Here is a 12615-nt window from a genome sequence, read left to right on the forward strand (position 1 = left end):
TACTTTTACAAAGCTCTACCCTACAGTTCCTTACTTTAAGACCTGAATTCCATCTTAGAAAATCTCACTTGAAGAAAACACTCGGGCATTTTTGTGACATTGGGATTTGAAATGTCATTCAATGAATGGTTTGATGGTGAAGGGTAACAACATTCTGGCAAACAACGTACTCTTCAAAGCTCTTCCTAATGTTTTCTGGACGTTTTTTCTCCTGCTACCCTTGCAAAAAGAGAAGCCTCGTGGGTCATAAACGTGTCCCCTGGCTCTTCGCAGCTCCCTGTCTTGTCTCCACATCTTGGTATTAGCAGAATTCAAGGGGTGACTCAGGCTTTTGCTTTGGAATCCAACAGCTTAGAGAAGAATGGGACCTGGGACATTCTCCGCAGTTCTTTTAACTACAGTTCTGCAGCTTGAGAAACAATGTGGCGTAGAAAGGACAAGGGCAAGAGTGCGTAGGGGGCGGTGAGACTTGAAGAGGATGTTGTGTTTTGTTGCCTTCAAGGCATAGCTGGGCAAAAGTTCGAACACTGAACCCAACAAAGCGTAGAGTCTAGTGCAAATCGCCGTGTGATACTGATATGGATGAGCAGAAATAAAACAATGCATGTGCGTTGCGGGTCTGAGAACAAGTAAAACAGTGAAGGAATATGCGAGTGCTGCTTTTGTGTGTGTGTGTGTGTGTGTGTGTGTGTGTGTGTGGGGGGGGGGGGGGAGGGGGGGGGGGGGGGTCAGTTTGATAAGGCTCCAGGAAAAGGTCACATGGCACAGCTAAACAATCAGCAAGCGTGCGAGGGCTATTATGGGCACTGTCTTGTTAAAACAGAGAAGTGTGTGTGTGTGTGTGTGTGTGTGTGTGTGTGTGTGTGTGTGTGTGTGTGTGTGTGTGTGTGTGTGTGTGTGTGTGTGTGTGTGTGTGTGTGTGTGTGTGTGTGTCTTGTGATAATCACCTATTGACAGCTGCCTTGGGTTTATCAATCAACACTGCTTTAATCAAATGTGTCATACTCACAGAGCCAACATTTTCATCAGTCTAATGATTTGTTTGAAAGCGTGTGGCATGGCAACACCTTTGCCCTAGACTCTGCCGCAGCAGCTTCTTCAACTAGTTCTCCAATTGCCAATGAATAGTTGCTTCAGTTTACAATGATATCCAACAAGCTTTGGTGTAGGTTTATTTCTTCATGTGTTCTGCTGTTACACCCTTGTTTTCCTTACCTCTGCTTTCCTCCACTGTCAGGCTTTTTTTTTTTTTTTACCACGGCTCTAATGCATCTGACCAATTATCTTTCCGTCTGCGTACCATTCATGGTGCTCTACCGTCATCACTAGTCTCTAAACTCGTGGGATCCTGTCCAATTTCCTATCGTTAGATAGACCTGCACTCACTGATAAGTTACACAGTCGATATCAACCCTCTGGTTAACCTTCTATGCCCCCATTCCATCTCCTGGTAGCAGATCGAGTGCAGAGCTGGAGCGTTTGCTGAGATGAATAGTAGCCAAGCTTGGTTGTCTCAGTGATTCTTTTGGATGGATTTTGAGGAAAATATTGGTTCACGTTAATGTTAAATTGTTGCAGGTGAACATATTTTTCTGTTTTATCGGTCTAATCCCACTACCAAAAGAGTGATAATCTGACCAAACACAGGGTGTGGCACATTTAGAAGCACAGTATGTCATGATTCATGCTTTGTTTTTTGTATTATTTTGAGTTTCTGACTTTTTGACTTAGATTTTGGGATTTTTCATGCTTCAATAAAATGAACGCCTGTTCCACCATTGGCAGCGTCTTGAGTCCACCTTCCAGCTATCCATCCTCTGCGGCCTCACAGTTTATCACACTTGATGCTCGTAACAGAGAAATTCTAATGAGTGCTTTGACTACTTTCTACATTTTAAATGGAAGATGACAGTTGGTAAAGATACATCCACATGCAGCACCCAACATGGTTGTGGGAATTAGGTTGCATAATTGACTTCATAGCAGCAGTCTGGCATGTGTTTCATTAAAATCATTTGGTCAGATGTAAAAAATGCACAAGTTATATCATACAAATATGGCATAGAAATAGAGAATTGCATCTCAGATTTGAACAATAGTTATTAGATAAAGGTATAGTACAAAAAGTCAACTAAAGGCTGGTTATTTTGTTTGGATGTTGTAAACCACTAAAGCGCCAGTATCTTGTATTTAGAAGCATATATCAAATATTACATATAATGAAGGAATTTGGACTAAACCAACTGTGAACTCATTTTGATGGCAAGCAGTAAAACTGTGTCCTTTGTCAGTATTTTCAATGTATGATTATCACAATAGAGTTCAACACAGTGATCAATTGAAAGAATTGCCAGTTTTGCTTCATATATCTTAGTATTTGTTGTGTCTATGAAATCAGAAAATGTACACTGCCAACACATTGGTTTCCATGAGTTAAAACATATGATTTTTGTAGGAATACACATAAAGCCATCTGCTGCTTTTGTTGATCATCTTTATCTGCGTAATCAGTGCCTTAACTTAAAATGGAGACCGATGCCAAGAGCTTTTGAGACTTCAAGTTGACATCCTGCATTTTAATTCCCCCAAACGGCAGCCAAACATTTAGTTCCCTTGAATTTCTATATGCTCTCTTCCTCCAGCAGACTTCCTGCTATTAAGTTGTAGCCTCTTACCCGGTTGACATCAACAGGAGGCATTTTCTCCATGAGAAAAATAAAAAAAAGCTGCACTGCTTGTTTTCTCATGCTGAAAGGCGCTCCCCACGTCTCCCAGACTGACCTTTATTTTTAGGAATTCCTCCATAACTCCAGCTGTTGGTGATGATGACCAGAGTGAGAAAGAGCATTACAAGCCCAGCCAGCCACCGTATAACGAATTACAATAAGAGTTGGCTGGTGAGACCGCCACATATAAACAAGGCACTTTGGCGGATGATCCTCCGTCATTGCAAACCACTTTCCAATTCCAAAAACACTGTCTGTTGGATGGAGATTTAAATGTAGAACAGTAGCTTGAAGGACCCAAAAGGTTATTTTATTTTTAATTGTATTGCATCACCTTCACATTGACATACACGAGGCAAAAAAAAAAAAAAAAGAACGACATCTCAGCATTCTGAACTTGGTATTCTTGGTTTACTGCCTGAAGGACTGAAGCAAAATCCATTAAAGCAATTCTGTTTAAATAGTGTAGGAGCCGCATTAGGTTCAATTGTAGGATTTACTGACGGCGTGTTTGAAATGTTAAAATATGCAGGTTTTTAATACTTAGAAGCAGCACAGTTTGCGCTGAAGGCTACCTAAGGTTGATGGCACACATATTATATCATGTATTCTCAAAGAAATGCCCTCTGAAATGACTTCAAAATAGTTGTGTTTTCTGCTGTCTACACAAAGAACGGAGTGGGAGGGTTTTCAAAAAGTTGCGATTAAGTGGCTCCGAGCAATTGACCTCCAAAACACAACAGAATGTTTCCATTTTCACTTAAAAACGTTGCTGTGACTTTCTTTCCAGTCAGTCGTTCTTGTGTAAACAAGCCCCGAACCCGCTGTTGCAGAAAGTACACCTCCAAACGTAACATGGTTGAACAAATCACGATGGGAGTCAGACACAAAGTATGTTGTAAAGTATGTCGCTTCTGAGATTATTTTTCAGGAACTTTTGACAATTAAAAAAAATATATATATTTTGATTTGAAACAAAGTTGTTGTATTACCATTTATTTGTGAAGAGAGTTTAATTTGAAAAAACAGAGGTGCCAGCAAGTGGGGGCCTCCTTTATCTTTCATGACGACATGTACTGCCTGGATTTACCCTTTGAATATTACAACCACCTCAGAGGCTTGTCACAAGTCGTCATGTATGCCTTGGTGAACACAAAGACAGACTTTGGGTCACGAGGTCCCCCCCCGCAGTGCTCGGCGCTGAAGGTAGACGTGAGGCTAATAACCAATCAGGTGGTCAGACAGTGGGTGGCGATGTGGTGGTGGCACAGTGAGATTTCTTCTTTCTTGAATTATTTGTGATTGTGGGGAGGGGTGTGTTGGCAGCCCGTGGATCAAGCCTGAGAAATGTAACTGTCACTTCTACTGACAGGAGTGCCATGTGAGTGCATCAATCAGTGCCAGAGCCCAGGATGTGGAGGCTGGCGCAGAAATAATGTGTTCCTTAATGCGAGCATGTGTGTGTTGATGAAGGTAATATAGGTTTCTATTACAAAGGAGCTCGATATGAAGGGAAAGGAGGAGGGTCGGGAAGTAATCAGCAGTCGTGTACATCAGCTGGGCAGTCCTCATTTACATTTTTTTTTGGAGGGGCAACAGTGGACAAACACATTGAGAAATTCAAATTAGCTGCATGAAATGGAAAGTTCCAACCGCCATTGGACTGACATATCCGGTGAAAGCTGCTGACTCGCGCACCGGCATAAGCCATTTAATCTTCGCCGTCCATCAGCTGAGGTGTGCAGTTGCTGTCTCGTCTGCATCTTTAGTGACACGTCAGACTTGGCTCTGTTTCCTCGTGGTGCTAATATATTTCGACTGCGGAAATATCTGATTTAATGGATCACATTTAGGGCTTGTGTTGAAACACAGCTCAGTGTCCTGGATATGTAATGGTGCATTTCTCATAAATTACTTTTGAATGAGTAACAATACTTAGAATCGATGATCTGTCTGCGAGGTTTATCTATACATCTTGATTGTTTGATTTGTTCACATCACGGTGGCCCGCACTGTAAAATCTCCTTCCGACAACAGCTCCATTACATGACGTGAATGCTCATTGCATTACAGTGATTGCTGCTAATGTGCCAACTGGCTCCCTGTCAACCTGCAAAGTGTTCAGCTGCTCAACACCTGAACCCCAAATGCTGGCTCATCACTCAGGATCATTAACATTCCCATCAATGCCTGTACTATGTGGCTCTTAAATCCCCATTCAAGCCGGATTAGAACACCTTGGTTTGGATGGTGACATGGTTAGAAATTAAGTTACAGAGGAAATATACTGAAAGCTATGTCAACATGAGATTGGCCCGTGTGCAAAGAGGCTGTATTAACATCTAACAAGCTGCCACCAGATGTTCCACAAATCTGGGAAGGCACATGAATTATTACAATAAATATAAATAAATGAAAGCTGCATAACCCAATATTACACAGCCAGTGAGTCAAACTGGACTCGTGACACGTTTGGACATTTTTGATGAAAATGCACCTCTAAAACGATATCTATTATGAAAGTGTGCTGGTCAGAACTTCAGATGGTGGAAAAACTTTGTGGAAATATTGCCAGACCATGACATTTTTTGTGACATTTTGGCTGATTTTTAACAGATGAACAGAATCTATTCCAACAATTATGCAAAGAAAATGTGGCCATATCAAGTAACGGCAATCAGGCGATTGTTACGCAATGATTCATAACAATATCAAGCTGCAGCAGCAAATGGTGCTCGCGTGTATATTGTGACGACTGCACAGACACAGACTCAAGGGGTACATGTGAACCAAGGTCTGAAGTGCAAAGTATAAATTAAAGATGCTCATATCACGTCAGAATAAGCTGCGCTTCATTCCGATGTTGCTGCTGCACAGAGGACTTTTCAAATGTGTTCTTGTACTGCACCTCTTTTGCAACCAATTAGGCAGGCTAATTCTCTTTTTCTACTTGGTGAACTTTAAAGGGCAAACTGCAGCTTTGCCCTTTTTTTGTCCCAACTTGTTTCCTCCCAGCTAAGCTTAATGGGACAACATAGTAAAGAAAAAAACATGAGTAGAGGGGAAAAAGCCCCTCACGTTTTGCCATAAATCCAGTCAAACATGTCGAAAACAAACTCACAACATCAGCACCCTATCGTTCCGATAAGTGCGACTGAAAATAGCTACACAACAATCATCTCCACCCACAGCCGTGATGAATGCCACAGCCTTCTCCACGGGGCGTGATTAGGCTGCTGAGGCCTAAAAGGAGCAGGAGGCAGGGGGGTCGGGGGGGTCAGAAGATAGATGTCAGCCACGCCAAAGCCACGGGGACCCCCGCCATCGCTACCATGTCTGCCACTACTCAACCCAATGACATTTTCCCCACAGGACCCAAACTCAAACCGAATCACCCGCACACTGAAGCCTCGATTTGTCCAGTGATGAGGATATGGAATGCTCGGCCGCCTAATGAGCAAGTTTTTCCTGCATGGCAGCCCACCTCAGCGTAATGAGTGGCGGCAGAACCCTGCGATGGCTCTGATTGACAAGAGCGGCAAGATTATGGAAAAATAGAAGGATTAAAAAGGGGCTTGATGTCCCATTCATGCATCTACACAGGGGGTGAACATGGTGCATGTACACAAAGACATACACACTCTCACACACACAAACACACAGACTTTGCGATCGCGACTTGAGTAGCGAATGACATTAGGATCTAGATTCAAACTCCAACCTTGCAGGTGGAGGTTTCGAGGTGACGGACAAGGCAGCGATCCAGTTGGTGGAGAAATGCTTGTGATTTATTTACGTGTTAATGTGTGCCGTGGAGAGTCAATCTGCAATGATTAAACTCTAATAGAGACCAAAGGAAGACGCAGAGTAAGAAACTTTAGCGGGGTTGGGATAATGTGTACGTGTGAGCGAGGCAGGGCGGGACTGAAGTTGGATGATAGGTGTGTCTGCAAATGAACAAGTGTAGCTAAGAGCTCCAGTCCTTTAATAAAAGCCGGTGAGTTGGAAAATTGCATATAAATCTGTCTGGGTCCAAAGTTAGACTATACTCGGGCAAGCCAAAAACACTAAGACATAGTCCAGGCAGCGTTCCCCCGACGGCTCGCACTCGACTATGACCTACATTCTGCTGATGTGGAGGAATTCAGTCCACCTGCATGATCACCAATTATAGCAAGTGCCATTACAGGAGGGGCAGAGCGGAAGTCCGATATAAGATAAGGTAAAATTATACAGCTAATATCTTCCAAGCCCAATTAATCATGACAAGCGAGATATTACTCGCTGGCCAATCAGATGAGTTATTAAATGTCAGTGCCGGGAAGATTCTTTTGCGTGTGAAACCTGAAGCTTCTGAGAGATTTCTTGACAAGAGCAACTGCTGCTATTGTGATGTACGAGCGCTGATGACTCCATCCGTACAGGTGCCTCAGTTTGCCCTTTTACATGTTCTTGTGAAGTTCCATGATTCAGTATCTCTGAATGTATTATCTCTGACTGCTTCATATTTGATAGAAGCAATGTCCACACACTGATACACCCAACAACTAGCATGCAAAACGGCAGCCTTGAATTTTCATTGATGAGTCGATAAGTTTGGATTAATCAAAAGTTTCGGAACTATTCATAATAGCTTTTGGGGTGTTTTGGCATGATTTGATGTTGAAAATAATTAGAAATCTCCAAGACAGCTCAAAATGTAATTCACGTCAAGATTTCAAGTTTGTTTTCAATCCATTTCTATATCATTGTTGTCTATATGGATCTTGAACAACATGGGGGATGCCTTCACTAACAAGGCAGCAAAATCTTCATAAAGTCCACATGTAAATGGGTGTTAATGATGTTCAGGATATTCAAGAGTGATAAAAGCAATAAAAAGGCTAACTGTAAGTCACTGAATAACCATCAGGGCAGATAAATGCTGCTTGCTCAACTTTTCGAAAGAAGATAAAGTGGTTCGAATGGCTCTGTTAATTACCGATCAATGTGAAACATCAATAATTGCCATTTTGCACTAAAGGGACACAAATAAGGGCGACCACAATGATGCATGAATGTTATTAATCCCTCCCCACAAGTCTGGTTCTACAGAAAGTCTCTCCTTCTGAGTCTGGATCTTCGGATTTCTTCCTGTTATAAAAGAGTTTTTCCTTTCCGCCATCTTCTCTGCTTGCTCATTGTTGGATTTTCTCTGTAATAGTGCCTTGAAATGAATGTGTTGTATTTGGCGCGACGGAAATGTACTGTAATTGCATTTAATTTGTGCAAAATACACTCCATTAGTATCCCCAACATGCACCGCTACATCTCTTTTTGAAAATCATCACTCATGAACCTCAATAACTCCGCAGCCGCAATTTGGCTTTTGAACAAAATAAGTGCGTTTCTTTTGAGAGAAAGTCAAAACTGTTGTGACATTAGAGGACAGACCATCCATGGAGATGTAGTTAGGGAGCTGAAATGTAAGCGGTCGGTCCGTCTGCACTCACTTGGCACTCGGTTGATGGCTCTCAGTGGTCTCAGCACGCGAACCGTCCTCACAGCTGAAAAGCTGACGTTCTGCAGGTTCAGCGAGTACTCCAACATCCTGGAACATATGGAGGGGGAGACAGAAAAAAATCGGTGTAAATAATGAACCAAAAGCACTCGTAGCTTCCACAGCTCGCGCAGCGGAACCTGCTCGGTCAACTGGGAATACAAACACAGAAAAAGTAAAGGCAACATTATGGAGCCAATTATATGTTGCATGTATTACATGCTCCTGCGCTCTGAATAATGGGAAAGTGGTAATTAATCTTCTAGAGTTCTAAACCACATTTACATGCTTGCCTTCAGAGAAGATGGCAATGCATGTGTCCTCGCAAACGATGCGCTGCTCACTGGTGTGCAACTGAATGACCAAGACAGTTCTAAAAAATATAAAATATAAAATTAAAAAAAACACTCCTAAAAACTGCAGCTGCTTGTGTCTGTTTGTGCTTGTGCATGGGCCGTGGAATGCATGCAATGTTTACGCGCCCGAATCCGTGCGCGCCATCAACCCTCAAAGGAGATGGGGCGCAATCGTGCGTCTCCTTTGAGAGACGTCAAGAGCGGATGCGATGTGGCATTCACGGCACATAAAGAAACGCCATCGGATCAGGCTGCCTTGTAACCTTGAGACGGTGCTGAACAGCCTCTAATGGAGCTTTCCAAGGCTCTTTCAGGCTGCGACGAGAGGTTTCAAGGACCGGAAGGGCTATAGAGGAGACAGAATGACATCGTAGTATGCCTGAGAAAACGTTTTTCTTGTCCCTTGATCAAGTGTTTATCATCATCCTTTCTTGTTCTCCCTTGCTTGTGTGTGTGCGTGTGTGTGTGTGTGTGTGTGTGTGTGTGTGTGTGTGTGTGTGTGTGTGTGTGTGTGTGTGTGTGTGTGTGTGTGTAGCAGATGCTGAGCACATGTGCAGCTTGAAGGAGCGTGCAGATGAAGGAATTCCCTCCTCGAACCGACTCCAAGTCTGTCTGTCTGACAAATTCACAACACATGTTGGACTCTGTGTGTGTGTGTGTGTGTGTGTGTGTGTGTGTGTGTGTGTGTGTGTGTGTGTGTGTGTGTGTGTGTGTGTGTGTGTGTGTGTGTGCGTGTGCGTGTGCGTGTGTGTCACTTTAAGTGCAAGAAACCCCCTTAATGACACTATGAATGCTCCCCTTTAATGCTTTAAGACGTCCCAGGACGCAGCCTTTTCTGGCTTGTTACACCGAGGCGGCTCTAAAACTGGAGTGCACACACTCTTTCGTGTACTCGTGTATGTACAAGCACACTTAGAGCTGACAGATGGCTTGCAGGCCTGTAAGAGAAGGTAAATGGGTGAGCAGTTAAGGGAACAGCCCTGAGATGCCCTCCTAACTACCAGCAGAGAGACGCGAGGGTAAAAGTATCTCCCAGTCCCTGGAAACCGGCGCATCCCACCGACAGCTGTGTAATGTACTGTCATGGCCGCCGTGGCCATTCAAGTCAAAGAGAATTAACTGGCAGTTTTAAGAGAAAGTGACTTCGGGTGGGGGGAAAAGGCACCTAGTACTTCACTGAAAATGGTGCAATATGGGTGACATCATATATTAAGAGGAGGGAATAAATGGGATTAAAGTAGCACTCTGCCTATATTACCTGTCAAAGTCAATTTGGGAGTTATGCAGATGGTTATTCCATCTGTGAAACTGGTTCAATAATATCTACTGTAGCTCTGTAGGGAGCTTGATTGAGCACTGGAAAATCACTCTCAAGTAACCGCAGTTGGCACGGTGGAGGCAGGAAAGGAAATATTCCAAGAAGGATCTAATGCTTAGGATTGAGTGGGACCAATTAACAGACAGAAAATATGGTATTTTGAACTTCGTTTCCAACAGTGTATAATCACCAGTACTTCCAAGCTTGTATGGTTACCAAAAATGACAAACTGAAAACGGACTTTTGAGAGGCCCGACAGGGGTTTTCTGAATTTTTCAGAATGTTGTGACCATGGCAGGTTTTAAAACAGGAAGTTGTTTCTGCCATCTCCGTATAAATGGACATCATTTTTAAAACGTAGCGTAACAACGCAGTGTAAATACAATTTTTTACATAAATCAACAGCTTTCGGATACGTTTTCTGGACATCTCACTGCATTTTGTACAAGAAAGTATCATTAAAATCAACTTTATGTTGAGGTTGTATTCATTGTCTGAAGAAAGTTTTTTTGTGTGAAACTAGACATTTTTGTCACATTTACTCTGTGGCACAACAAAGATACATTTTCAAGTTTAAACTCAAAGGCTATTATGGCACTATAACACTGATCCAGCCCACTCAAGATGAAATTTGGCTGTATGTGGCCCTTGAACTAAAATGTGTTTGACATCTGTGGTCTATAGACTTCAGAAAAATAATGCATCACTATAAAAAAAAATAACAACAGAATAACACTTAAATCTAGTGTTATTCCAAGCCTCCAAATTGGCACTCAAGTTTCAGGAAACCAATAACACAGTAAGTAAACCGATTGTATCAATACAACAGTGTTTAAGTTTAATCTGGCTGACCCATGTATTGTCATCTAATTTTTTTTTACATTTTGGAAATCAATCAATCAATCAAGCTGTATTGACTGGACAAATACATCCATTTCTACATATAATTCAAATTAAATCATACAAAAGAATGTATGAAGAGCAATCAGACTAAACCATAAGGTAAAATTAAAAAGGAGCAATAGAATCTAATGACGTGGGTTCAACCGATAGACAATACAAAAGTAACCGGCCACAATGACAGTGTTAAATCCCTATGGGGAATATATAGTAATGATATAAGAATACCAAAGGGAGAAGTCATGTCTGAGTACCACAGACAAGCTATTAATCCTCAGAGCAATGTAATCCAAATATTGGGGTAATTTTTCGTTGGACAGAGTTACATAAACAAACTTAAAAGCGGATGATGAATGATGCCTGTTAAAAAATAGTCCATGCAAAAACACTTGCTGCCCCTGATGAGAGCCAGATGAGAGGTTTTGGTACGCGCTCTGAAAGCTGACCCATCTCTTCTCATCTGGAATGAGGAAACAGCTGAGGAGAAATGGAGTGTATCAAACAAACTGATGGAAACTGCAGGAAACTGTGTGCTTTTTTTTGGTCTTTTTTCGCCAAAGTCCGTGCCAGGACCCACGATATCGATACGGGTAAAGAGAGGGGAACAGAGGAGGCTGATGAAGAAGAGTAAGAGGGGGAGGAGGAGGAGGAAGAGGAAGAAATACAAATCAGAAGAGGACAGGGAAGGCCCAACCTTGGAGGGGAGTTTGCGTGAGGAGAATTCCCGAACGAGAGGCGTCCTTACAAGGACAAACGCGTACAAGTAATGGGATTCATGTTGTCCTGCATCAAAAACAAGGGAAGTACACACACACACACACACACACACACACACACACACACACACACACACACACACACACACACACACACACACACACACACACACACACACACACACACACACACACACACACACACACACACTTCTCTGAATATCAAGATAGCTTGTTTCTGAGTTTGCCCTATCTTATCATAGCAGGTGCGTGAGGGATAAGTATAAGTACATGTGTCGAGCTTTATGAAAACAAAAGCTTGAAGCAGACACACACGGTCTGAACATAATGCCACCCAGGAAGAGCTATAATAGGAAAAGCCTGCGAGGCAGCTCAGGAATGTAATGGCGGTGAGGAATGTCGTGCCCGTCCTGTCCTTGCCTAATCTTTATCAGTGGGTCTGATGACTTCTGTCCGGGTCACTGATGCTCCCGCACCTGATAGTTGAGAAGTCCCGCCTCTCCAACCTGACAGCTTGAATAAAGAAAGAGCAGACGACCACGGAGATGGGCTGAACGGCTCAATCAGGCTGAAATCAATGGCGAGGCAGATAAGAAAGGAGCCCTCACCGATGTTTATTGCTTCATCATTTTGCCCGGCAGGGTTTTCATCCGAGTATTTCTATGCAAATCGTGATGGATAGGCTGAGAAAAGCCGAATGGGAATTGACGAATTCTGATAGAGACCTCCTAGGTGCTCATGCATGCTCGATATGAGGCCAAGGGAGTTTGTTTTATCAGCGAGGAAAATTCCGTGATAAATAATGTCGAAAGTACACTCGCTGAATAACTGATGAGGCTACCCGGGGCGCTGCGCGGCACTTTGAGGAATGGCTTTTGGGATTGTGAAATGTTTTACGTAAAGTTATCCTGGCAGCCAGATACGTGCAAACCGCAAACACAATGCGTGTTCACAACAAGACTCATTGATCACTTCCTGCACAAAGCTGATAATAACCATTTGTCTTATTACCATAGGGGTTGCAACTGTTTTGTGATCA

The sequence above is a fragment of the Blennius ocellaris genome, assembly GCF_963422515.1.
Source record: "Blennius ocellaris genome assembly, chromosome: 21".
In the NCBI taxonomy this organism is placed as follows: domain Eukaryota; kingdom Metazoa; phylum Chordata; class Actinopteri; order Blenniiformes; family Blenniidae; genus Blennius; species Blennius ocellaris.